Below are 26620 nucleotides of genomic sequence, written 5' to 3'. Positions count from 1 at the left end.
GTTCGTTTTAGCATATCGATCTGAAACCTCGCTTATCCATCGGTGGCTTGATGTACAGTAGTAACATGAGCAGTCGCTTGGGAACAGATGTTATTAGCCTCGATATTTGAGTTGTACTTCTGGCTTAAGACACATAGAATGCACCTGGCCAGTGGTGACCCTTGCGCGCTTTATGGGTGCTGAATAAATAATGCCACTGAAAGATTTACTGAAAGGACACTGATCATGCCTCGTTTTCTTTAAAGTTATAGAAAATTCGTATGCGGTAATGTCTTCTCTGTCTGTGTTGACCGTGCTTGGCGTGCTACTTCTTCAGGATATTTGTCATGATAATAGGCACGACAACCAACATCCTCTATGTTTGTGCACAAGTATGCACCCTTTCAAAGAGAGACTTGCTCAGAGCAACAACATCCAACGCCAGAAAGCCAGCTATCAAAAAGCGGCCCACCTCGTAATCAAACCAGTATCGCATTAGCTCTAGACAGTACATATGGAGCGCAGATTTCATGTAAAGCCAGGCCAACGACTTCTATAGACTTGCAATGAACAAAATAACAGCCAAAGGCCTTTCTTCGTTCGATAAAAGTGCACACAAAACGTGTGGTGCTCGAAGAATCTCTACAGAAGTCCACTGAACCGACGTTAAAGATCAGATGCGTTAAAGATCATACTGCTGCGCTGTATGCGACCCTTGCCTTCTCATGATCGGTGTGTCCTGTTGAAGTGAGCAGCGTGCAGACAGAATCCAACTGCACAGAAAGCCCGCGCAGATGCAACAATTTCTTGTGAATCAGGGCAGAATACGGCGAAGATAAAAGCGGCGAGCGAGAGTGACGTGGCAGACCTGGTGGCATCAAGCTGCTCAAGAACGGCAGTAAGTACACGGAAATGCCACGCTGCAGTTGAATGGAGCAGTGAACGGGGCTACGCCGAAGTGTTTCCTTGCCTTTAACTTTAGGTGAGATGTAATTTTAACGCAATAGCGTTAAGGAGCTCGTTTCGCAGAAATTCCGGTGTCGGCGCGGGTGTCAGTGTCGGTGTCGTCGGTTGTGAGCGAAAAATCGAGACAGTTGCAATAATGAAATTGGCAAAAATCTTCGGTTCGAGTCGGAGTCGAACACAGGCCTTCAGCGTGGCAAGCAAGTGTTCTACTACAGAGATACGCCAGAATATTTTCTATTACACGGAAGGAAACCATGGCACTTAGATTGACATTTCAAATATTAAAAATCAGGCATATTTAAACACAAATCTAACACAGGAAGCCAGTCCAGAGTGTCATTGGAACGTTCATATGTCCCGCGTATTTTAATTACTTGTTCCTGGGAGATGTCTCGTGAAAATGTTTCGGAAAAAAACCCTATGCGAGTGTCATGTAGTGGATGAGTCTTAACGTATGCGGACACTTCACAACTGTGCTTGCAGGAGGCATTCTGGGATAGTTTGAAACGGCCAACGTTACGCACTCAGGCGTTTCTTCCCTTGCGGCACGGTTGAGGTGTCTCCCGAGAAGCGAAGCCAGGGTAACGATTGGGAAGGCGATGCGAACGGGGCCAGATTACGCTATCGCGTTCTACTCTTGAAGGTAAAGCTGAAGCGTCCTTTGAAATTTTCATACAGCCTTTCTGGGCAGTACTGAACAGCGCCATTTGCTAATATATATGGCAAAGATTTCTTTCGCAGCATTGAGTTTAAAAATAAGGCCTCAGAACGCGTTCGTCAGCACTTCAAGGAAATTAATGTCAAATCAACACGCGGGCAGAAGGATTTCAAGCGTTTGTGCAAATAACTAGGCGTGTGCGAATATTCGAGTTTCGGATTCGAATCGAATAATAGCTAACCGAATAATTCGATTTGACTTTTGAATAGCTAGTATTCGAAGTTTCGAATCATTCCACTGGACGAATACCTAACACGCAACAAAGGCCAATGGTGCAACTTGGTTATGGTGGGGTGGCTACAACTAACGCTAACGTCGTGGCAGTAGGCCTTTCGTTAAAACTTTCATCAATATCCTGGTCAAAAGCGACCGCATGTTTATATTAAAGCAGATTATCGCATTTGCGTACGTTAAAAAGACAAAAAAGAACACATGAGTCAAGCACTTCACAACTGCGCTTCCGAAACTAATCCACGGGCTTCTTGCGCAGTTCGGTCGCGTATGCCGCAAGAACCGTAATACGTCAGGACTTTAGCCCGCAAAACCCTTGCTGATTGGCTTCACATGTGAAAATTTGTTCACGCTGTGCAGTCGCCACTACCGCACCGCACCGCTCATTCAGAAACTCCCATCATTCTTGCGCTCAATTCAAACGCTGCTGCGAATTGGCGCCCGAAGGTTTTTAGGCCCACAGCACCCATTGCGATGGAGCACAATATCACTACTGCAAGATAAGCCGTATAACGCTACCATAGGGAAAAAAATAACTAGCGACTGTACCCCCTTCTCTTAGCCGTTAGGAGGTTAGGAGTGGCGCTGCGTACTGGGATGGCGCCTCCTCTAAAACATGCTTGCGCACCTACAAAAGCTGAAGAAGAAGAAAAAAATGAAACTCTCGAACAAGCGCGTTACAGCTGCCGCCACGCCGTAGCGTCAGTGATTTTTCCTTTGTCTTGCCGTAAATGGCGGTACACGTTTCGTGTAAATATACTATTCGATATTCGATATTTTTGGTCACTATTTGGCACTATTCGATTCGAATTCGATTTCAGATGAAATTTCACTATTCACACACCCCTACAAATAACTTAACCTCATTCGATTGGCAAGGAGCATCAGCAAATGTTCTGTAAGAACATTGCAAGTATTATTTCAAGCAAAAACTCACAAATTGAATATTTAGTTCCGTAGTAAAAAAAAAAAAAACACCAGGCCTGCGCGGAAAGCGCAGCACAGTGACAGCGAAAGCTCGAAGAGTGGCATTTCTAGAGCCCGTTATGAACTATCTTGTGGCTACTAATACAACTACACTAGCAACGTACCCACTAAGCCGCAAATCAGAATTTTTGTGAACTTGGAAAGCACCCACCACGACATTACTCGTCATTATGCGGAGAAGCGAGGTACCATCTGTAAGGCATTATGTGCAGTTTCTTGATACAACGGCTGATGACGATGAAGAATTATGACTGAGCCTCTTGTAATGGGTTGGAAGCTTTAAAGGACCCACTAGTTACATAATTCGCACTGTGTGACACCCGGTCGTTATTTCACTCTCCCACCACACTTTATAACATACGTTGACGTGAGAAAGAAATAGAGAGAGGGAAGTAACTTTATTGAGACTCTGAGGAAATGGCTCATGGGAGCCTTATGGGCTTCCTTTGCAACCAATAGAAGTGCACTTGCGAGGAACCCACTACGCTATAAATCATAATTTTTGTGAAGTAGGGAAGACCAGCGGGCCCGTGAAGCGGCGGAGAGGCAAGGCCTTGACGTCCCGACATGGGAGACCTGAGCCTGGGCCATTAAGCTGCCGGACAAACAATAAAGTTCTTCCATCCATCCATGCGCAGAACCGTGGTACCTGCTAAACACCTGTAAGGCATTATGTGCACTTTGTCGATTCTGTGGCTAATGACGATGAAGAATTATGGCAGAGCCCTTTGTAATGGGCTGGAAGCATTCAACAACCAACTCGTTGCGCAATTCGCATTGTGTGACGCCTGATTACAGAATTCGCGTTGTGTGACACTTGGTTGTTATTTTACTCTGCTACCACGCCACATTACATATTTTAATGCGGTTCCTTCCCGACATGAAGCCTGTATAGGGTCTCTTTGCAAAGCAGTCTCAAGCACCGGCATTAATAATATCTGGGGTTTAACGTCCCAAAACCACCATATGATTATGAGAGACGCCGTAGTGGAGGGCTCCGGAAATTTGCTCTGAGGTTTCAGAACATCTTTGCCCTGGCCTTCGCTGCACAATATTCGGTACAAAGGTTCTGGGAACATAATATATCAAATCCGAGTTCAAACGCTTGCGTGTTACAGTACCCAAATATTCGATGGAAAAGTGGTAGTTTAAAAATCTAAATGCCACAACTACTTCGCGTAAAAATTTACTCGTTGCGTAACACCAGAGTCCTGGTAACACCCACGCTCCCTCATCGAGACAACAAAGTTGGGCAAGACATGGCTTAGTCGTAGTTGGATAACTGTTCTCAAGAAAGGATTTGTCGTGTCACGCAAGAACAAAAATCTAAAGAGGAGTTGCCTTAAGAATAAGTTCGGCAGTTTTAATCCCCCCGACTTAACTTGCGAAACAAGTTGTTTCTGCTTGTCCTCTCATATTTTGACTGCCACACAAAAACCGCAAATACTCTATGAAATTTCTTGAAGTTAAACCTTGAGCAGCTAAGGACTTGTTCTAAAACGTGTGAAACGAATGATGGTGCCAGGAGGAGTGAAAACATTCTTTTTTAAACTGCATACTAATACCTTGCCCTTTCTAACTTGGCTAGAAGAAAAAGGGGAGTATTTACCATGGGGTACCGATTGTTTACTTTGTAGGAAACCTGAATCTATAGAACATGTATTTGTAGACTGTTGGAGTGCGGTCTTCTTTTGGGATATTATGCAAAGAACCCTTAAAAAAGAATTGCCGCTCACGCCACACGGTATTCGTTATTTAGCTACAGTTCAAGACACTGTGCCCTATGACATGTTTTTTCTACTCGGTCTTCACAGTATTTGGAGAAACCGCATGGCTGTAAGGCACTGTGACATAAATGCGAGATCGGTGAACTCCTACTTTACCGAGTTGGTGAGCAGACTACGCGAAGTGTTTCGAAAATTGGAATATGGCGAAGAAGTGTTGGTGTTGATGGATGCTCTGGTAAAAATGGAAGTTTTGTAATCTCAACCGCATGCTAAAAGCGCTGCGGTGGGAAGGTGTTTCCTAATGCCTGGAATTAAAGAAAAAAAAAACCGACATTGCTCTGAGGTAGAATACTGGGCTCCCACGCAGAGGGCCCAGGATCGAACCTCGTTCCATCCTGGAAATTTTTTCATATTTCGATTTTTTTTCTTATTTCGAGCGATAGTGGTTACGGACACCGGCGGCGGCGGCGGCGGACAACTACGGTGCCAAAAACGGCCCTTGTGATCTCATGACAGCTTTCGCTGTGAAACAGCGCGAAGTAGACGCGGTCAAGAAAGTACACAGGCCTAGCGCTACTTTCTTGCCCGTGTCTACTTCGCGCTGTTTTTAACTGTGGATACGTACCAACTGGCTCGAATTCACTCGCATTTAGTTCCGGTCACTCGTTAGTAGCGCTTGTAGCGTGACTAACTTCCCTTTAGTTTCGTGTCTCCTCTTGTGCTCTATAGCTCTGCCAAAGATTTGTTTCGATTTATGACGGCCCCTTCTCGCCGTGCATTGGCTCCCCATCGCACTTACGCAAAGAATGAATGACTTTGGCAAGAACCTGAAGAAACCATTTAAACTGAGGTATAACTGGTCGACGGGAAATGCTACCAGTATAACGAGGTTGAAGACAGTGTTTATGGAGTTCTTCCGTCAACGAGCGCAATTAGAGAACGAAGCCTCTCGCCTCGTTCACTGCGCCCAGGTCGCAGTCGTCCCATGGCAAAGAAATAGGTAAAAGAGAGGAGTGGTGGCCACACATCAACCGTCTCGGTTCCATACGCCAACATACGTAGCGTTGTACTAAAGAGAAATGAAATGAGTGGCGTAATTAGCGATACAAACGCGATCATAACAACACTAACCGAGACGTGGTTAACAAACAAAATAAGTAACTCGGAGTTTATTTATTCTAATCGCAAATATATTATTTACCGCAACGATCCAAAAAGCAGAACTAGCGGCGGTGCTTTGTTTCCATCATTAGATTAAAATATAAATTCATTTTGTGTGCCTCTAATTACAAATTTAGAATTGTTGTGTTGTATTACTATCCACCACAAGAAACTTACTTATCGGTGTTTGTTACCGTTGTCTTACTTGCCCGAATTCGTTCTGTGACAGCCTGCAAGATTGTTTGAACGAAATTAAAATTCGTGTTCCCGAAGCATAAATCATAATAATGGGTGATTTCAACTCACTGCAAGTTACCTGGACTTGCGCATCCACATTTCCACAGCCCTCTCGCGCACAATCCTCACACTTTATCAGCTTATGTTTAAACTTTTAGTCTCTTCCAGGCAGTTGCTTTACCAACACGTGTAACTCATAATATTTCATTGCTTTTCGACCTAGTACTAACATCATAAGTTGACATCACTTCGTCGATAACGCACTTACCGGGTTTAGGTGATCATGACACCTTGCAATCCACGCTAAGAATAACACGACCTTACCAACGTAAAAGCTCTAAAATCATCAGAGATGATAAGAAAGCCAACTACGCGGCTATAAACGCCGAACTACTTATTTTCATGGAAGATTTCTTATCTCACTATTTCGAACGCACCACTGAAATGAACTGGTGCATGTTTAAGGACAAAATTCAGGAAAATATTATTCGTTATATTCCCTTACAGCGTGTACGCAGTACCACCTCAGCTCCTTGGTTTAATATTCAGCTTGCACACGAGCCATGTACACGAGGGGGGCAGCCCCCCCCCCCCTCTTAAAATCACGTAGGAAGGGGGCGCGAAGTCTGCTCCATACGTTTACTCAGTTACGACCACGAAGGTTTTTGACGATAACGGCGGCTGAAGACCACTGATGTAGCATTTCAACAACTGTTTACTTCCCATCTTTACGTTAGGAATGCCAGGGACCAAAGGCAGGCCATTGTGAGAAGAGCGCCATTGCTTCATTTATTATTTTTTTTCATCGGTTGTGCAGCAGTTTGTCCTTTGGACTCGACAAATGATGCAGGAGGGAGGGGGGGGGGGGGCTGCGATGAAGCTTTGCCCCTCCCCCCTAACTGGAAACCCTGCGCACACCTGAGTATGCGTCAGCGTTGTGGAACCCCCACCGTATTACCTTAATTCAAAACATTGAGGCAATACAAAACCGAGCTGCCCGTTTTATGTTATCTAATTGTCACATAGCATCCAGCGTAACCTCCATGAAAGCATCGTCACAGCTTCCTTTATTTGCTGTTCGCAGGAAATATTCTCGTCTAAGTATTTATCACAAGATTTACTATCACAACCCATATATATCTCCATTGTTGATACATGCCGCACCTTTCATATCAGCGCGTTTCGAACATCGTCGGAAAGTTCAGGTTCCCAAGAGTAACAAGATTACCCATTGATTGTCATTTTTGCCCAAGAAGGCTAGAGAGTGGCATCAGCTTCCTGGGTCAATAACAAGCATCCATGGCCATATACATTTTAAAAATGCCTTGTTAGCTAACTATTCACCTAGATTTAGCCACTGTGGAACTTTATCTCTTTGTTGCTATTGCGAGTAGGGTTATATATTTACTGTGTATGTGAACTTCTTATGTGCTTATTAGGTTACGTATTGCTGCTGTGTTGTACAACCCATCTTAAGTTCTCAATTATTTTTTGCCTATTAATACACTCATATATTCATGTACGATAGCCCCTCCCTTCAGTAACTTACTGTGTACACTGCGGATAAAGAAAAATAATAAAATAATATTGCTTATGGCGTGAACTCGCATTTCAAGCACACTCACCAGTTGGTTTCAAATGAAATGCTAGCTCAGCTGCAGATAACTACTTCCACACCATATATGATCATTAAAGAAATGTTTAGGCGCAGGAAATAACGATGGGAATGGGAAGGCACAGCGCAACTGAGACAGCGGACAAGAACACACAACACAAACGAGCGCTGACTTACAACTTGTATTGTTTAGGTATATAGGTATTTGTGCTGACGTAATAAACACATCACCCCATGTACTCATCTGTACATTTTTTCTATTCGGTGTTCAGTTATGTATTATGCAAATGTATAGCGCGTGTACTTATTATGCAAATGTATAGCGCGTGTACTTTTTCTTTTTTTTCTTTTTGTTCTTTCAGTTATGTTCATGCAAATTATGTACTAATGTATTCCCACCCCTTATGTAATACCCCTACCAAGGGGTCTTTAAGGTAATAAAGTGAAGTGAAGTGAACTGGATTTATTTTGCAACCAACTGCCTTATAAATGCGCTTAAACTTGATAAATGACACATCGGTAGTCAAACAGAAATGATCGTTTTTTTTTTCTTTTCGTTTATCAACGGCGATATAACGCTTTTGGACGGACTCTATCACATCAACGCATTAACGCCTCATCGGGAAGTCATGAAAGGAAGCATGGGACATTCAACACCGCGTATATGTTCTCATTTTTACCCCTGTTTCAATGTGCATTGTACTTTTAAAAGCGCGATCGCAGGCAATCATAACTAATTGTGCAGTTTATACCAGCGCATCTCTGATCGTTTCTCTGTGTTTTCAGGATGTGATACTAAATTCACCACGAGCTACTCTGTCCTAGCAGTTTAGCACGCAATGTGACAGCATGTTCGTAGTATTTAAAAGGATTTCGACAAGCGCGTAGTAATTAATAGTTCTAATGTGCAATTGCAGATAAGTGTGGCTTGTAGCAATTTATTAGTATTTGCTTGCCAAGATGCTGATGTGAAAAAAAAAAGCGGAATTATGCATACTTTCATTGGCACATTGTCAAAGCTGACATGTTCTGTCTCCCACAGGAAACACAAGGGCCATAACGCGGAGTGAAACACTCAGAAAGGCGCTAAGTACGAAATACGCCCAATACTTCTGAAAGCCATGTGCACTAAATACAAGCATACATGCATTATTTTACAAAATTATCCAAGATCGCTAAAGAAGTTGAAGAACATATCATTGTTTATATGTTTGCGGCTACTCATGGCTGCAAAATTTGCGGCTGCGACTGGTAAGTGGTCGGCTTCTATTGGTGCATGTATGTATATTTCGAAATGAGTTTGTCACTTTTACATATGAAGATGTAGAGGAATGTCATTCCGTTACAGCTTTTTTATTCTGTACGATCAACTCATCTCAATTAGGTATGTTTCATGTAATTATTGCGTTCATGAGCTGCAGCGATGACTCAGTGTTAGTTGATCCAGAGTACAGAAGATACTAATTTATACAAATGAGGCTCAATGATATTGTCACCTCGTATTGGCGGTACGCAATACAGCATATGCAGAAGAGTAGTACAGCAACTAAAGGACGTTTTATTGGGCGAAATTGTGCCCGTTAGAGAAGACCAAGAAAAGTCAACCGGCGGCTGTTGAAACAGCCAGATTTTCACCCATGAACAGTTCCCTAAATTCGACTAAGAGTCCGTTGTGCACTCTATTGCCACTTGACGTCGGCGGTACCTATGTCTCAACTTTAAGTGGTCTCGTTGGTGCTGCTGTACTCCGGTAGGACCCTTACGTACTGAGAATAGAAAGTATTGGTATGCTGTATTATGAACACAGTAACCGAAATACTGTCAGGTGTGCCATGTGTTCCTAAAGGTGTGTTTCGAAGGGGTCCAGTTTTACCTTAAGGGAGCATTTATGTTTATAAACACCAAGTCCACAAAAAACCGGTGTCAGCTAAGGTTTCCATTTCAAAGGAGGCCTTTCCCATATCTCATATATGGGTCACTTTAAGAGGATTCCTCAGGATTCAAGAAATATATCAATACTGGCCATTCTCTTCTAGCCATCTTCACCCTTCTCTTTCTCCCAAAACGCGGGGAGGGGAAATCCAGTATTTCGGAGGAAAAGGAGCACTTGGGCAGCTACGAAATCGCCTCTTGATCCAAAAATATTCCAGGAGAAACCCGTCCGCCGGCCTTGCCCGCCAAGTTGCCTTCGGGTACGGATATCAGCCCGTTGCGGGACGAAGGCTCATCAACATATTTATTAAGAAAATAAAAAGAAATATGGAACAAACACAGTCATATGCGGGTCGGGCCGCTAAGTGAAGGTCCGCGGGCAGCATGCCCCCCGCGGGCAACGTGTTTGAGAAACCTTTTCTAGAATAAAGGACTCGCACATCGCTACCGCATCACCTAATAAAATGTGCGGCAGCTGCTGCTTTATTGCGCACGACAGCTGTTATACGAACACTCGATGCGCATTTTTAAAGACGACAGCCTTTCTTGGGATACTTAAACGGAGAAATTTTGGTCTGTCTTTCTGTTTGTCGGCACGTCCCTCGATTCAGCCACCCGGCCAAAGTTGAACCACTTGCCCAAGGGCCAGCCATCTTGAACGGCTGACTAGGTTCATACTTGTGTACATTGTTGATCAAAAAGCAAACATTACGCATCTCTGAGGCGCCACATGACTTCCTTAAATAGAAAATGCATACATACGTAATTCTAAAGACCCTAGTTTCTTAAGCTGCGCTGAAAATGAGACTGCGCGTTAAACTTGACTTCCTCCGTGCCTTCTGCACGAGCTCATTGTTGTGTTTCGGTTTCGGTTCTGTATTGCACTGTACGAATGCCATGGGGCGCCGCTCTGGCGTTCCTTTTGCCCAGGCGGCGTGTAAATAAAAGAGTGTGTGGAGAGTACTCGTTGAGTGCGGACGTTTCTTATGCTTCAGCGCTTCGCGCCAAACCGCGTGTTCGGGCTGGCTGGCGTCCCCGCCGGTCGTGTTTGTCACCGCCGGTCTTCGCCTGCTGCTGCGCCGGGACTACCAGCCCGCAACACAGCACTGATGTTTCCCGACGTATTTCCAGATGGCGTCCATATCTCACGCAGCGCCTCTTCTATCGTCTTTAGACGACATTTGCAGCGAAGCACGCAGATACGCGGCCAATTTTTTCCGTCGCCATCATGTTCCGTATGAACAGCAGACCGACAGCATCGCCCCGCGCGTCGTATAGCTCCCCTTGGGTCGTCTGCTGTTTCCTTTGCACCACGGAGTTGTTTGCCTCTTGAATTTCTCCTCAGTTCTTGATTAAAGTGGCGAGTTGGGCTTGTTGGTACATAATTCTGACACACTGCAGCGCGAAAAAACACATCGACGGAACACAAACGACGCCGATGAGCGCTGAACCTCACCCGTAGTCGTCGTTTGTGTTGCGTCCGTGTGTTTCTTTTTTCACTCTTCAGTGTGTCAGAATCCCCAGTTCTCGACTGTTTTCGTAACATGCTGGGATACTTTGGGGCTTGTTAGGTTTTTCCTTACTGGTTGCTTTCAATGTTGTGAAAACGCGCCGAGCGTCGCCACGGGATGGCAGCGCCAGCATGTTTCTTGGTTTGTGTCTTTGTTTGTGTGGGGGTGCCGGAGGCGCAGTGACAAGGACACTCCCGAAAGAACTGTGCGGTCCACTGTCTGGCACTCCAGGCAGGATACACTAGGGGTCAAGCTAAAATTTACTACTAAAATTGGCAGGCATACCTTCACCACGTGCATAAGCAAAAATGATACGTCTCAGTCTTTCACTGCAAGCACTCTACTCTACTCTACTATATTTGCATTAACAGTGATGGTGCAGTGAAAACCACCAGCGGCTAGGTGTGATCGCTGCGCGAATTTTGTACGAAAAGAAAATAGGAAATTTCTGCTCGGAACATCCATAAACTCAAAATTTCGAGGTATCACTTTGATTTGACGTCACCAACAAAATTAGAGGCAATAATTATGTGGCCCTTGTCATAGGAGCATAGGAGCAAAATGTCAACTGAGATACCTAACTACTGAAACGCGATCAACGTCATGTCCCGGATATGTATATATGTGTATATTTAGCAGAATACGCTAAATTGTCGAGGGACTTTCCGGGTAGACATTTTGGAATTAGTTGAAAGGTGTGTTACTGGCTATAGTTCGATATTCTGCGTCACTTCTTTGTGTCGTGCTAAAGAGTTTCGCTGGTCATACACCTTCACGGATTAGAATGGCTCACAATTTTTAATTATAAATTAAAACAAATATGAGATATTCTTTTCTGCATAAGAATGTCGTTTTGCTGAAGCGTGACAATAAAATAAGTTATTATTTGAAGAATCCCAATAAATATCTCGATAAAAAAATGCACTTTAACTACTGGAGGCTTGATAGCCAGTCGTAATGAAGGGAAATTTTTCGTCATAGTTTTACGGAATGGAAGAAATCTTTTAATCAGCTATTAAGCAGCAATCCTCAGAACACATTTTGGACAAGTGTGCAATATAATGAGCGTGTTGTGCCGCTGTGCATAAAGAGAGATGAATGATTAAGCCGGCTGCTATGTGACCTCATTTCAGATTCATCGGAAAACATGACTGGTCTGGAATATCTGTTCAAGCATCTATCTTATTCGTCAGCTCAACTCGAGCTTCCCAGCCGAGAGTTCTCTCTTAGTGTGACAAAAGATTCCGATGGTGAGCAGCCTCAAACTTTCGGATTTAACCTTACAAATGGAAAATTATTCCAGAAAAGTGGCGCTAAGAATACTACCGGGTCCCCAAATAATTGTGAATACAGAAGCGATGACGCAGTATCTTGCTACATTTCCATTCTCGACTGGAACGCCACTTACCAAGGAGAAATCAATCACACTGAGCTAGGGAATGGGAACTTCAACCTCACCATCGCTATAAAAAAATGGAATCTTCCACAAAATCCTGCTGATATGTGGATACACATGAAATTTACAGAAAATTCTACTGGTAAGTGATTTACTGCTTTTACTTCGTTCAGTATTCTGGTTGCATATGTTGTGCCAGCGCCTCCTGTATTTTTCAGTGCCTGGGCGAACGCTCTCCTCAGGCCGTCGAGCGCGCGCTCCGCCGCCGCTCGCCGCTGCCGCGTGGCGGCGCTGTGCAAGTAGACTATAATTTTTGGTATAATAACATAGATTTAATCAATGTAGATAAGGCATTAGGACAACATGAAACAAGGAAGTTTTTTTTTCTTCTTTCCTTTTTTTTTCGCCTTCGAGCCTGGTGGCAGACATCTCACCGCCCCGTTATAAAGGGGACGCTCATAGCATCCATCCATCCATCCACGGTACAGTGGCTAGAATAGGGAAGTGTGAAGACCGCGCCGCCTGCGCTGACGCTCTCCACCGATGCCTCGACCGGCGCTGTCTAGGTGGCGCTGGTTGTAGCTTACACGTCGCTCGCTCGGCTCGCTGCAGCGAAGCTGCCATGTCAAGGCTGATTTGTGGCGGATATGGTGCCTCATAAAGAAATGAAATTCGCGGCAGATATTATCAAACATTATCACCGTATGGTATGACCGTACGCAGAGTATCATAAGTGAAACTTTACATCATTCGCAAACATCGCGGCCAGCTAAGCTTGCCACTGCTTGCGATCGCTCCTTGATGCTGAGAAATGTAACCGATTAACATTTTGAGGGGATTGCCATTTCACAAGGTTATAGCAACCTCAAGAAGCACGAAAAAATGCTACTATGACATTGATATAAATTTTCTATACTTAACATTCTGCATGAGGTAGTTTTTAAGGACTTAATTATTCTTGCGTATTCACACTGGAAATATTTTTCAATTAATAACTGCACAGAAAATCGGAGAGCATTTTACTCTTCTTACACATTTTATTTGAAGTTCGGGGCATCATAGTAGGGAAGAAAGCTAGCACACTACAGACATAACATCGCCCTTCGAAGCTTGAGGTGCTTTGATCGTTCTCCTGCAGAACTCTGTTTGTTTAGAGATTTCGTGAAGAAGTGAAGCCGTGTGAGAACAAAAAGCTTGATTATGTTGCTTGTCAGATCTTGCTTGTGTGAGTCGCACCTGATGGCACGATCTGCATTGAGTTAATAGGTTCAACTACAGTGTCCCTTTGGAGCTTATTATAACTGAACCACAATGTGAATGTGCCCTCCTGTGCCTCCACAAATGAAAATAGTTCAGGTGACGGGTACAAAAGCCCTCCAACATCACAGAATACTGTGACTGACGCAAGATCCTTATCTGCGTTCTCGAGAGATGTGAGCAGCTGCCCAAAACAGCCCCGGCATTTCGTTGCCATAACTTTCCTCCGTGCCACATAGCCGGCCATACAGTACACCAGTCTTCCGTCACTGACTTGCACAGGATACACATGGTCAGAAACGAGAGTCGATGCCTGTAGTACACTTGAAGCTTCGTCCAGGTTTCCAGTTTCCAGTAAATTGTCGACATGATTGTCCACTTCATCAGTTCCAACTAATGACTAAGTGTGCCACCTGCACAGTTGCCCGTGTTTGGTGCTTTTAGCAAATTGTAAAAGCTAAGGGAATTCACGGCAGTAAAGAACTGGGTCGATGTGGGATGATCATTGCACCCGGATAACTGACGAATTATCCCGAATAGCTTTTCGATTAGATCATGGCGATTGGAACGGCAGCATTCTTTTCCAAACGCTTGTCTTCTCTTGGTATATTACGCTGCCACTGCTGTAACATATGGTCGTCTTTCAGGACTCCAAACAATAAAAGCTTCTGCACACGATTTGTACCCAATAGACCCTTTTCATAAATACGCCACCTGACGGTGGGCTTTTCGTCAGTTTCGCTTCGCAAAGGAGCGTGGGATAGCCAGCGCCATCGTGAGGGCATGGAAAGCGAGCCGTCAAATGCGTGAGTGCTGTGAAGTTTGTGTTGGCGGCTAGTTCTCCGTGTCATCCGCTGAAATCTCACCGTTTGCGTGCTTGGTACTCTCCGTTGGTCTTTCTGAGGTGCTTCCGATGCGCAATGAGCAACATTTGTACCTTTCAACGGGTTGGACGAGCAGCTTGGCTCGACTTTGGTCCGTTTGACATCACGTACGGAGAGAGAGCACGTGCGTTTGTTCTTCAAGTTTTATCGCGTACCTTATCGCTGTTCTCGTCGCGATATCCTCGATGGTGGCACATGGGAACGCAGCACGTCTGCACCATTGCAGCACGCCGTCTCTACGAAAAACGTTGATGACAGTTCACGATTCGGCGGTGCTGAAATGTCACGCACTGGCACGGTGCCGAAGCCTGCGTCGTCTGCTGCGGTGTCCTCACAATGGCGGCAAACTGTAGTTTGCGTGCGTGGCGCTAGGGGCGCCCTTTTTCGTAAAGGGTGAAAGCTGTAGAAAAATGCTTAAAGGACAGGCAAATACCGGATAGTTGGCGAAAAGGTAGAATGAACTTATTCTATAAAGGCAAGGGAGAAAAGGATAACATTCGCTCGTATAGACCACTAACCATTACATCGGTACTATACAGGTTGGCGATGCAAGCAGTAAAAATGAAAATAGAAAAGTGGGCAGAACACAACGATATTTTGGGACAACTCCAGAATGGATTTCGAGTCGACAGGCGGTTAGACGATAACCTGTTTGTTCTCACTCAGTGTATAGAAATATCTAAAATAGAAAATAGGCCCTTGTACATGGCTTTTCTAGGCATCACTGGGGCGTACGACAACGTTAATCAGGAAATTTTGTGGGGTATATTGAAAGGAATGGGCATAGGCGACGACTGTATACAGCTTTTGAGGGAGATATACCGAGAAAATACAGTTTGCATAGAATGGGAAGGAATGAGTAGCAAAGAGAACGTTGAGATTAGCAAGGGGCTGAGACAGGGATGTCCTTTGTCCCCGCTGTTATTCATGCTGTACATGGTGAATATGGAAAAAGCGCTAGAAGGTAGCAACTTTGGTTTTAATCTGTCACACAAACAGGGCGGCGTGATGATTGAGCAGAAGCTTCCAGGATTATTTTATGCTGACGATATTGTCTTATTTGCTGACAGTCGAGAGGATATACAGCAGCTGGCGGATATATGCGGAAGGGAAGGGGAAGCTCTAGGACTAGGATTTAGTGTAAAAAAATGTGGATTGATGGTATTCAATGACCCTTGTGATCAGGCGGTGTCAATACAGGGCCAAGAAATACCGAGGGTGAGCGAATACAAGTACCTCGGATTATGGATAAATGAGGGTGACAGGTACATGGAGGTACAGGAAAAAGCCTCAGCAGCAAAAGGAAAGAGGAATGCTGCAATAATGAAGCACAGAGCATTGTGGGGATACAGTAGGTACGAGGTGCTTCGAGGTCTGTGGAAAGGTGTAATGGTTCCGGGGCTTACTTTTGGGAACTCAGTGGTCTGCATGAGGGCAGAGGTGCAATCGGGAATGGATATAAATCAAAGGACTGTGGGACGCCTCGCGTTGGGTGCTCACGGGAAGACGACAAATGAGGCTGTAAAGGGTGATATGGGATGGGCAGGTTTTGAGGCGAGGGAGGCTCAGAGCAAAATAAGGTTCGAAGAAAGGCTAAGGAATATGGAGGAGAGTAGATGGGCAGAGAAGGTGTTCCGTTACTTGTATAGGAAGAGCGTGGACACACAGTGGAGAAAAAGAACTAGGAGGCTCACTAGTAAATATACGGCTGGTAGTGTAAGCAGTATGTCAACAAAGAGCGTTAAGCGAAAAGTCAGAGAGGCGGAGAGGATTTACTGGATGGCAGCTATGGAGAAAAAACCGGCTTTGAGTAACTACCGAAAGAGCAAAAATGAAATAAGGAGGGAGGCATTTTACGACAATTCAATGGGAAGCGCTTTACTGTTTGAAGCGAGATCGGGTTGCCTTAGAACGGGTAGTTATAAAGCGAGATTCAGTAAAAAAGAAGAACAATGCACGTGCTGCGGGGAAGATAAGGAAACGGCGGAGCATGTTCTGATTGAATGTGGAGACATCCACCCAGGTGTACGTTTGGGCACGAGCCTACATGACGCCTTGGGTTTTAGAGACAATGGAAAGCTGAACACACCCGCGATTGAAATAAGTAAGAGACGGTTAGAGTATTGGTGGCAGAAAACTAGAGAGAAAGGACAAAAATAAATAATGGGAAAAAAATAAGGACATTCTGCCGTAAAGGGCACAGAACGGAGCTGAAAACTTAACGTTTTTTTTTCTTCTGGAGTAAAATAGTTTTAATTGAAGTAAAGACACTAGGCCAACGCTAAAAAAAAAGAGTAAAGGTTGTTTTTTTTTTTCGAGCCTGGTGGCACATTTGTCACCGCCCCGTTATAAAGGGGACGCTCATAGCATCCATCCATCCATCGGTCTATTGAGCACCTGGGCACAAAACAGTGGCTCTGACGTCTGCTCATGGCACACTCTCCGCAAAAGACATAACGTAAACACGACAAGGCTGTCCGACCAGCAAATGCAGCACGAAAGAACAGCGTAAACAGGCAAAAAAATCACGTCTGACCGGCGAGTTACAGCGTTGAACAACGTGCTCAACCTGAGAGCCTGACGTGGATGGATGGATGCTATGAGCGTCCCCTTTATAACGGGGCGGTGACAAATGTGCCACCAGGCTCGAAAAAAAAACAAAACAACCTTTACTCTTTTTTTTTAGCGTTGGCCTAGTGTCTTTACTTCAATTAAAACTATTTTACTCCAGAAGAAAAAAAAAAAAACGTTAAGTTTTCAGCTCCGTTCTGTGCCCTTTATGGCAGAATGTCCTTATTTTTTTCCTATTATTTATTTTTGTCCTTTCTCTCTAGTTTTCTGCCACCAATACTCTAACCATCTCTTACTTATTTCAATCGCGGGTGTGTTCATCTTTCCATTGTCTCTAAAACCCAAGGCGTCATGTAGGCTCGTGCCCAAACGTACACCTGGGTGGATGTCTCCACATTCAATCAGAACATGCTCCGCCGTTTCCTTATCTTCCCCGCAGCACGTGCATTGTTCTTCTTCTTTACTGAATCTCGCTTTATAACTACCCGTTCTAAGGCAACCCGATCTCGCTACAAACAGTAAAGCGCTTCCCATTGAATTGTCGTAAAATGCCTCCCTCCTTATTTCATTTTTGCCCTTTCGGTAGTTACTCAAAGCCGGTTTTTTCTCCATAGCTGCCATCCAGTAAATCCTCTCCGCCTCTCTGACTTTTCGCTTAACGCTCTTTGTTGACATACTGCTTACACTACCAGCCGTATATTTACTGTGAGCCTCCTAGTTCTTTTTCTCCACTGTGTGTCCACGCTCTTCCTATACAAGTAACGGAACACCTTCTCTGCCCATCTACTCTCCTTCATATTCCTTAGCCTTTCTTCGAACCTTATTTTGCTCTGAGCCTCCCTCGCCTCAAAACCTGCCCATCCCATATCGCCCTTTACAGCCTCATTTGTCGTCTTCCCGTGAGCACCCAACGCGAGGCGTCCCACAGTATTTTGATTTATATCCATTCCCGATTGCACCTCTGCCCTCATGCAGACCACTGAGTTCCCAAAAGTAAGCCCCGGAACCATTACACCTTTCCACAGACCTCGAAGCACCTCGTACCTATTGTATCCCCACAATGCTCTGTGCTTCATTATTGCAGCATTCCTCTTTCCTTTTGCTGCTGAGGCTTTTTCCTGTACCTCCATGTACCTGTCACCCTCATTTATCCATACTCCGAGGTACTTGTATTCGCTCACCCTCGGTATTTCTTGGCCCTGTATTGACACCGCCTGATCACAAGGGTCATTGAATACCATCAATCCACATTTTTTTACACTAAATCCTAGTCCTAGAGCTTCCCCTTCCCTTCCGCATATATCCGCCAGCTACTGTATATCCTCTCGACTGTCAGCAAATAAGACAATATCGTCAGCATAAAATAATCCTGGAAGCTTCTGCTCAATGATCACGCCGCCCTGTTTGTGTGACAGATTGAAACCAAAGTTGCTACCTTCTAGCGCTTTTTCCATATTCACCATGTACAGCATGAATAACAGCGGGGACAAAGGACATCCCTGTCTCAGCCCCTTGCTAATCTCAACGTTCTCTTTGCTACTCATTCCTTCCCATTCTATGCAAACTGTATTTTCTCGGTATATCTCCTTCATAAGCTGTATACAGTCGTCGCCTATGCCCATTCCTTTCAATATACCCCACAAAATTTCCTGATTAACGTCGTACGCCCCAGTGATGTCTAGAAAAGCCATGTACAAGGGCCTATTTTCTATTTTAGATATTTCTATACACTGAGTGAAAACAAACAGGTTATCGTCTAACCGCCTGTCGACTCGAAATCCATTCTGGAGTTGTCCCAAAAGACGTGTATACGACAGCGCGCGCCACCTAGCGCAAACATCGTAAGGCGGCGTCACTACATCCAATTGCAGCCGCTTGGCGGTGATCACACTTCTAGTGTTCTAGCCACTGTAACATGGAGGAAGGAAAAATAAGGAGAGGCCCTGACGTCACATTCATGAAGCCTCTACATCGCAAACACCCGCATCGCCTCCTAGTGAAGGAGCCTCGAAACATTTCGCGATTTCCGCCGTGTCGTTTGCAAACGCATGCGCGATTCGAGCCTTTTTTTTTTTTTCGCCGTGCAAGCGGCACCGCGGCGCAGTCGATTCACGCATGCTGCTCCTTGTGTGTGTTCTTTAGGAAAGCTACGCAATGCCCAGCTGTTACGTATGGTTGCGTATACCCGGGTGCAAATCGCGTGCACTGCGGAAAGTACCGGGTGTCACTTTTCATGTGTACGTACACGTTCGCTTCATTGCTGATCACTAATGCATGGTATTTGCATGCGAAGCTCTCGGGTGTGCGCTCTGTTGGCTCTTACTAATTGTGTCAACTCAGAACACAAGTGAACTTTTGTTTTTGGCGTCTGACGCGCCGCACATAACATGCGCCAAAGGCATCGTACGTTTTTAGAGGCTGTGTCGTTCAACGAAAGGGCTATAAACTTAGGTTGTTGTTATCGGACTACGTGATGTATGCGGTGCGCCCTCGCTGCGTGCTTGTTGTTGTGTGCGTACTGGAATGAAAAACTTTACGTTCACCAGGGGCGTAGCCAGAAATTTTTTTCGAGGGGGGTGGGGGTTTCAACCATACTTTATGTATGTTCGTGCGCGCGTTTGTATGTGTGCGTGTATATATACGCAAGCAAAACTGAAAAATTTCGGGGGGGTTTGAACCCCCCCCCAACCCCCCCTTGGCTACGCCCCTGACGTTCACGATCGCGTATACAATACAGCGGTGTCCTCTTTTCGAAGTGAAGTTACGTCAACTATAGGTTGGCGTTGCGCCAAATAGCTACTACGCTCACTCCATATACACGAACTAAGAACCGCCAATCCGGCAACAGATCGGGAAATCGGGCTACGAGAAAGGGAAGGCCTAACGCCCAGCAGAACGCGTAAGTCACTGCTAGGTGAGTTCGAATATGATGATGCAGGGGCTGAACGTTTTTGATCACGGCACGTACCGGTATTCTGTACTGTTGCACAAAAACGCTCCACGAAGAATTTCAGCGCGCAGCGCTCGGGCCTGCCACGCACAAACAGCCTGGTAAACGTCTGCTTGCAACATTTTACTGCGTGCGAACCGCACAATACGCGCTAAGTTTACGCCGGGACTAGAAATCTGCGCAGAAGCTAACCACCGCGGAGAGCACGCCGCGGGGCGTCTGCTGTTTTGTTTGCCCCATACCGGTTTGTTTGCCCCATAAATCTGACGTCACTTCCGCCACACTTTTCGCAATGCATTGAAATACGATAGGGCCTCTCCTTAGTATTCCTTCCTCCTTGCACTGTAACTACGGGAAGCTGGCGCTGAACGGCCGCGTGTATTACGAAGCTCCCGAACGCGTGTTTACATTCGAGTTTAATTGAATTCGCACTTCTCACAGGCTTTCCCAGGTACGTATGCCGCATGTAGTCTGTGTGGCCGTGATGTCGGTGCGAAAATTGTATTCGAATTTGATTGTATTCGTGTTTTATTTTATACTTCATGATTTTGCAACCACGTGCTCCGCATGCCTCGGTATGTAGTATTGTTGCGTACCATTGTGCAAATCGAGCGGAAAGAAAAACACTGGTGCGCTTTCGTTCCATGAAACAGCGGCTGCCGCTGGTGTACGGGAGCGGTGGCTTGCAGCGATTAGGCGGGATAATTGCTCGCCTAATACAACTTCGAACTACACAAGAGTATGTAGCCGCCATTTTCAACCAGAGGACTTCATAGAAGTTTTTCCTTCTATGAAGTCCTCAAGAAGGATGCAGTACCATCAGTCTTTGCGGACTACCCCTCACATTTGCAGCAAGGTAACGACGGGACGAAGCATGACAAGTATCACTAAACGTGACAACGCTGTGACCGAACAGTCAACATGCACCAGTAGCGACGCTGCCTCGCGACCGCCGCCATGTGCAACGATGACATTAGGTCCCGAAGCTAAGGAATCGACAAGTGCTGCCGGTGAAACAATGGGCAATTACTCTGTACATTGTCACAGCTCAAGTTAAAAGTCAACACTACGACTTTAGACTTGAACACCGTGTGCTCACAAACATCGGGCAGTGTTGCAAGAAGCGCGTGGATGAAGGAGCTGTTTTTGTTTGTTTTTCTTACTATCTGGATAAAATTGCTTTAAGATCTGAAATAATGGAATCACTCGACATACTTCCTCGCCCCGCCACGGTGGTTTAGTGGTTATGGCGCTCGACTGCTGATCCGAAGGTCGCGGAATCGAATCCCGGCCGCGGCGGCTGCATTTTCGATGGAGGCAAAAATGTTTGAGGCCCGTGTACTTAGATTTAGGTGCACGTTAATGAACCCCAGGTGGTCGAAATTTCCGAAGCCCTCCACTACGCCGTCTCTCATAATCATATCGTGCTTTTGGGACGTTAAGCCCCAGATATTAATTACATATTTCCTCATTTTTTGGCACCAGTTGCTTCCTCTCAGTGGCAACAAATGTACCTGTCAAAAGATTTACGAAGGGAACGTGATATTACGGACCTTTTTGGAAGCAGTCTAGCGACATTTCGTACTAGTTAACGCATGCACTCAAGGCTTGCATGTAGTCTGCTACACCAGTAGACGTTAGCATGCATCGGGGCTCTTGAAGCGCCGAAGCTTTCAGTATTAGCTACTGGCAAACACTGCTTTCAAAACTCGACTCTCAGACACTGAAAAACCGAATTTCAGACAATCGAGCATAATGGTGAAAGAACAATTTTCCGCGCATCACTTGCCCGCGCTCATGTCGCCTCAGCAGACGACGCGCGAGCGGCTCGATCAGCAACAGCCGCAAAAGACACATGCCTTCAAAAAAATTCTTGTTGCCAAGAGCGACAAGTGCTTCACCGTTTCTGTTTATAAACGCTTTTATTACACTTCAAACAGCGCGAATACAGCCAAAAACTCAACAATGTAACAGCGGCGAACCTGCGTTTCCGTGAGCGACGGTGCGACCGCAGCTCTACTTGGGTGGCGGCGCGTGGCGGCTAAAAGCCGCACTAACGCCGACGACCGCTTCCCATTGCTCTCCGCTCCTTCGCCCAGGCACAGAAAAATAGAGGAGGCGCTGGTTGTGCGAATGAGAGAGAGAGAAAGACGAGAAAACGGGCGCGGGGAGTTCAAGTGCGCATGCGTCCGGATTTGTATACTGTATTAGCTGAACAGGACTGGATACCAAAAAATTGGCCGCGTATCTGCGTGCTTCGCTGCAAATGTCGTGTAAAGACGATAGAAGAGGCGCTGTGTGAGATATGGACGCCATCTGGCAATACGTCGGGAAACATGAGTGCTGTGTTGCGTGCTGGTAGTCCCGGCGCAGCAGCAGGCGGACCGGCAGTGACCAACGCGACCGGCGGGGACGCCAGCCAGCCCGAACACGCGGTTTAGCGCGAAGCGCTGAAGCAGAAGAAACGTCCGCACTCAACGAGTACTCTCCACACACTCTTTTATTTACACGTCGCCTGGGTAAAACAGGAATGCCAGAGCGGCGCCCACAACCGGCAGCTTGAAGGCCGCCCACAACGCTGCTTTTTCATTCTTTAAATATTTTTTTTCACCTTCTTGGCCTTCTCAAAACTAAAGTTTTTCAACACCAACCCATGGCATTCGTACAGTGCAATACAGAACCGAAACCGAAACACAACAATGAGCTCGTGCGAAGGGCACGGAGGAAGGCAAATGTCACCCATCTTCAGCGCAGCTTAAGAAACTAGGGTCCTTAAAATCACGTATGTATGCATTTTCTATTAAAGGAACACGCCACCTAATACTTACCTAGTGATGTTGCACCTCAGATATGCATGATATTTACTTTCTGATCGACAACGTTCACAAGTATGAACAGCCGTACCAGTTCAAGACGGCTGGCCCTTGGGCAAGTGGTTCAACTTTGGCCGAGTGGCTGAATCGAGGGACGGGCCGACAAATAGAAAGACAGACAGAAAGACAGACCAAAATTTCTCCGTTTAAGTATCCCAAGAAAGACTATCGTCTTTAAAACAAAAGAGAAAGACAATGGAACAGTTCGACCGGGGAAATACCCTTGCCCACGGTGGTAGCATAGGAGAGGTGGCCAAACGGCGCCGCTAAAGTCCTTTAGGCGCCGCGCGTTGCACGAAAGGTCTCGAGTTGCCGCCACGTCTACGCTAGGTGGCAGCAGGGATACTGTAGGCCGATTTCTCCGCTCCGCCGTACTAGAAAGCACGTAGCCGGCGGGGGTCGCGAGCGTTCAAACTATATTTTTACGTCTGTGGCTTTTGAAAAAGAGCTTCGCGGTGTACTGCCGTTCACGGGAGAAGTATTGAATGGCACTGAAGAGCTACGGTCGCTTAGAACGGACATTTCACGCGGATTTACGGTTGCAGCGTGAATCCAGACGTGTTTTAGGGGCGAAGCTCCTTAAAGCGGCACCCGTTCGTCCCCGTCGTAGTGCGTAACCAGTCTTAACGCTAGTACCAGATCTTGACCTCCAAGGTGATGCCGGTGGGAGATTTCTCCTGTGCAATGTTGAACAATAAAAAATTCGCAGCGTGCGCGTTAACTAAAAGCCGAATTCTTCTGTCTCTCATTCCCCATTAGCAGCCATTGGCATGTTCCAGTAGGAAACGTTAGTAGAAGTAGAAGTGTAAGTGTTAGCTAAAAGCGGACTTCTTCTATCTCTCATTCCCATTAGCAGCCATTGTTTACCTCCAAGGTAGTGCCTGGTGAGATTTCTCCTGTGCGTGATTAAACAATAAAAATTTTGTTCAACACGCCGTTGATTGATGAAATAAACCAACGAAAGACGCCAGATGTTTTCTAAAAGCAAAACGAAAAGACGCCAGATGTTTCAAAGCAAAACGAAAAGACGCCAGCTGCTTAACGAAAGACGCCAGATGTTTTCTAAAGCAATGGTTTTCTAAACAATGAAAATTCACAGCGTACATGTAAAATTAAAGTGAGCTGCAAGTCGTCATAACTCTCATCGAACCTTTAGTATAAACGCGCCCGATCTCACGTCGGTGATGATGTACTGGGCATAATTCATGGAAGATTAACGGTTTACCGATGAACCTCCGCAGCTTTGCCCACTCATCATCATTCACTCCGTGGATATGCTGTGATTTTTTTAAATCTTTATTTTGCTGGACACAGATTGGTTCCGCGAACTATGTGACTAATGCGTCACTGACAAATGAATCACGTCTGAAATGATTTTTTTATAATCACAGTTTCGCCGCAAGGGCAAAGAAATGAATGCGATAGCAAGAAATTGGAATGTTATACGAAGAACGACAAGCAGCTTGATATTTGCAGCGCGCCGCTGAACCACAAAGGACGCCCGAAATGAACGCACAGGTATAGACGAGACAGGCGTGAACGAACAACTGTCACAGCTGTCACGTCCTTGTGCTTGAGCAACGCGCTGCAAGTGTCGACAATGTTTGTTTGCTTGTTTGTTTCCTCAAAATTATGGCAAATACCCACTCTGGGGGATTGGCCAAGACTGCGTGTCGACAGTGGAGAATCAGACGCTCTTAGATATTTCTTTTAGGGGCGAAGCTCCTTAAGGCAGCACCCGTTCGTCCCTCGTAGTCGTAGTCGTAGTAGTCGTAGTGCGTAACCAGTCTTACGCTTTGACCTCCAAGGTGGTGCCGGTGGGAGATTTTTCCTGTGCGTTGTTGAACAATAAAAAATTCGCAGCGTGCGCGTTAACTAAAAGCCGAATTCTTCTGTCTCTCATTCCCCATTAGCAGCCATTGGCATGTTCCAGTAGGAAACGTTAGTAGAAGTAGAAGTGTAAGTGTTAGCTAAAAGCCGACTTCTTCTGTCTCTCATTCCCATTAGCAGCCATTGTTTACCTCCAAGGTAGTGCCTGGTGAGATTTCTCCTGTGCGTGATTAAACAATAAAAATTTTGTTCAAAACGCCGTTGATTGATGAAATAAACCAACGAAAGACGCCAGATGTTTTGTAAAAGCAAAACGAAAGAACACCAGATGTTTCTAAAGCAAAACGAAAAGACGCCAGCTGCTTAACGAAAGACGCCAGATGTTTTCTAAGGCAATGGTTTTCTAAACAATGAAAATTCACAGCGTACATGTAAAATTAAAGTGAGCTGCAAGTCGTCATAACTCATCGAACCTTTAGTATAAACGCGCCCGATCTCACGTCGGTGATGATGTACTGGGCAGAATTCACGGAAGATTCACAGTTTACCGATGAGCCTCCGCAGCTTCGACCACTCATCATCATTCACTCCGTGGATATGCTGTGATTTTTTCGTTTAAACTGCGGCGCGTAGAGTGACCCTTCTGCTTCTCCTGCTACGCGGAGGCGTCTGACGTAAGGTGTGCCCGGTGTTCATTTTTTTTTTCGTTCCACATAACGAGTGGGTATAGAGAGGGGCCACCTTGTTTTGCGCATCTCAAGGGCAGTTTTCAAATGGAAAGAAAATGTAGGAGCGTTGCGTGACAACATTTCATGACAAGATTTCCGTCGAGAAATTGATCGTCCGTGCACGTTACTGAAAGATTAATTCAGTGGACGGACAAGCTGCTTAATCACAAAACAATGGTTATTGACGCTTTTTGCATCACCCTACTGAAATTTTATTACACATACTAATCATGAACCATGACCAAACACACTGAAAGAACTAACATAAATATTACGCCTTTCTGATCCTGTATGCAATGCAATCACAGTTTATGTATTTCAGCTTGATGTGATCTATGACTTTTATGTTTGGGCACAAACTGTGCGATTGCATAAAAGACCTTTAAAATATGGGACCAAGTTATACAGAAATATCCTTTTTTTTTCGTTACAGATCGTTACACCAGCACAACACCTTCAGATTTTGTGCCAGTTCCGACTGCAGAACCAGCGTTCCAGAACCTTTCCATGTTTAAACAAAATTCTAGTTTGTCAGAAAATGCGTGGGCTGAGCTAAACAAGACAGTATGGAGACGCATCAAGCTCGATGTTATGAACACAATGATGACAAAGTATAAAGACTGGGTAGAGAAGGAAATACGATATTAGGAAGTTTATGGGGACGGCCACCTAAATGGGCTCTATATCATTGTATGTCATTGACTTCGAGAAATGTGACTAAATCAATGGCGTATTACTCTGTCTGCGTCGGCTGTCTTTGCAACCAATCTTTATTCCTGCACTGGAGGATGTTCGCTTGGACACGCTTTCTGAAAAAAAGGCTCACGGGGTCTCTTGTGCATTTGCCTAAAACGACTCGAAGGCTTTATGCTCTCCCATCCTCCTCACCCTACTTCCCTTTCCCGCACCCATTTTTTCATTGATATGATGTATAAGGAGATGTTGACGCACAAATGAAGCTGGGACACTTATTAAACTGCTCAGCGCAGAAATTTAGACATGGTATACACACAGAAAAGACGAGGACCAGCGCGTCTTTTCTATGTGTACTGTGTCTAAACTTTTGC

At 45.4% G+C, this 26620-nt stretch overlaps 1 long non-coding RNA gene across 1 annotated transcript; it reads left to right on the top strand.

Moving 5' to 3' along the window:
• Nucleotides 1-697: 697 nt before the first annotated feature.
• LOC119395800 (uncharacterized) lies at nt 698-26294 on the top strand. Its single transcript, XR_005184324.2, has 4 exons — nt 698-877; nt 8664-8872; nt 12198-12602; nt 25987-26294. It is a non-coding gene; the product is annotated as an uncharacterized LOC119395800 (long non-coding RNA).
• The last annotated feature ends 326 nt before the right edge of the window (nt 26295-26620 follow it).

This window comes from Rhipicephalus sanguineus, chromosome 6 (genome assembly GCF_013339695.2).
Source record: "Rhipicephalus sanguineus isolate Rsan-2018 chromosome 6, BIME_Rsan_1.4, whole genome shotgun sequence".
In the NCBI taxonomy this organism is placed as follows: domain Eukaryota; kingdom Metazoa; phylum Arthropoda; class Arachnida; order Ixodida; family Ixodidae; genus Rhipicephalus; species Rhipicephalus sanguineus.
Note: the sequence above shows the minus strand (reverse complement) of the source record. Positions and strands in the feature narration are given on the sequence as shown.